The sequence below is a fragment of the Pteropus vampyrus genome, unplaced genomic scaffold (genome assembly GCF_000151845.1).
Source record: "Pteropus vampyrus isolate Shadow unplaced genomic scaffold, Pvam_2.0 Scaffold42, whole genome shotgun sequence".
Lineage (NCBI taxonomy): Eukaryota > Metazoa > Chordata > Mammalia > Chiroptera > Pteropodidae > Pteropus > Pteropus vampyrus.
Window position 1 is genome coordinate 5,225,249 of NW_011888823.1, and position 1,979 is coordinate 5,227,227.

At 45.8% G+C, this 1,979-nt stretch overlaps 1 long non-coding RNA gene across 1 annotated transcript in view; it reads right to left on the reverse strand.

The window, feature by feature from the left end:
• Nucleotides 1–26: 26 nt before the first annotated feature.
• LOC111738688 overlaps nt 27–1,979 on the reverse strand; it is a 37,646-nt gene continuing 35,693 nt past the window's right edge. The window contains exon 3 of the long non-coding RNA XR_002779940.1: nt 27–280. This is a non-coding gene — a long non-coding RNA (uncharacterized LOC111738688). The remainder of the gene's footprint in view (nt 281–1,979) is intronic.

The window sequence follows — 1,979 nt, forward strand, 5'->3', positions numbered from 1 at the left end:
TCTGGGTTAATCCAACTTACCTGAGGCAGTGATGACTTTAGCCTCTGGCCCCTGTGGCTTTGTTCATTCCAGTTTTCTCTCTGATGGTGCTAAGGGATGCCCACTTGGCACAACAAAGTCTGATGTCCAGACCGGGCCCCTGTACAAGTCCAAGGCTCTCTCTGGCACAGCCCCCTCCCCATCCGTCTTCTCCCATCCAGTGTTTTCATCAGGTTGAGAGCAGAGGAAATTAACAGACCCTCCCCAGCAGCTCGCCAGATCTTTTCTCACACCCAAACCCCTAGGAGAAGGGAAATAGTCTGTATCATCCAGAGTCTCATCCTTGAAAGTATCTTAGTAGCTTAACATTAGAGTCCTAGACTGGGCTGGCAGGACAAAGGGATCTGGGAGACACTAATTCTATCAGCCAATCCCTTTGCCTCATCCCTTTTCCTCAGTACCCTCAAGAAAGCAGGTCTGAGAGTCCTATCACCTTGCACTCTGTTTGGGTTTGGTCTCTCATTTGTACAAGGTGGGGCTTCTATCGAATGACATCTAACACCCTTCATTGATAAACTATTCTGTTACAGGTGTTACACAGGGTTAAGACAGGTAAAGGGAATGAGCAAAGACTGCCAGGAATAATACAACAGAGAGTGGGGCGGGATGGAATGGGATGGAGCAAATGGGAAAACATTCACTCGGCCTCAAGGGGCAGCTTCTACTCCATTCCTGCCAATGGAAGAAACCTGAAATTTTATGTAAAATCTCCAAAATTTTAAATGCTGACACCTAATTTCAAAATTTTTTACCAACATACAGGCCAAGCAAGAACATCTGCAAGCCTGACTCCAGCCTGTGGGTACCAGTTTTCCACGTCATTCAATGGTTCTCAAACTTAAGCACGCATCATGCTTGCTTGATGAAACACAGCTTGCCAGGCCCCATCCCAGAGTTTCTTATTCCAGAAGTCCTGCCCAGGTTCTGAGGAACTGCATTTCTAACAATCTCCTGGACAATGCTGCAGCAGCTTCTCATGAGGTATTGTCAACATTCCAGGTCCCTAATTAAACAAGTAGAGTGATGATGATGATGATGATGGTAGTGGTGATGATGGTAGTGATGGTGATGATGATGATGATGATATGATGATGCCAGTGAAGAAAATAACAGCCAGCTTAAAACAAGTTTTACATGCGATTCTTTACATGCCTTAAGGTCTTTAGTCTTCACAATTGCCCCAGAAGTAAGCATTATAAATAGCCCCTCATTACAGATGAAAATAGCTAATAGGTGGTGAATTTGAAGCCAGACAGTGAGACACTAGAGACTACCTCCCTTCAACAAAGGTTCCCGGCTTTCTTCTTACACACTTCATCACATATTCAGGTCCTCTAGATCATACTTTTTATGGGGATGTCAAAATAAATTGTGGGTTAGTTAACCATTAATTCATTCGATGAATGTTTGAGCTTAAAATGTAACTGCAAGTCATGCTAAAATGAGGAATACAGCAAGCAAGGTAAAGAAAGGGATAGGGAATGATGCGGGGAGGGGAGCAGGGGTGTTTTAAAATAAAGCAATCAGGAAAGGCCTCTGCAAGGAGGTGACATTTGAACAGAGACCATATGAAATGAGGAAGTAAGGAAATGAGAAAGGGGGGGGCAGCAAGTGCAAAGGCCCTGGGGTGGAAACAAGTGTGGCATATTCTAGGACCAGCGAGACCAGTGTGCTAGGAAGAATAGGGAGCCATGGGAGGACTTTGAGCAGGGAAGTGATCTGCTCTGATTAGGTTTGCACCAGGATCCCTCTGGTCGCAGGGCGAAGACCGACTGCAAGGAGGCAAGAGTGGAAAAAATGGAGTTGGTATCTACATGATAGGATGCTCAGAGATGCCTGATAGATGAGCTGCTGCAAACTGTCTCAGCCTCGGTGGATGGGGGAGGGAACTGGTGAGGGATAAGAAAGAGGAGAGGGAAAAGAAACGCATGCCGCCTGCA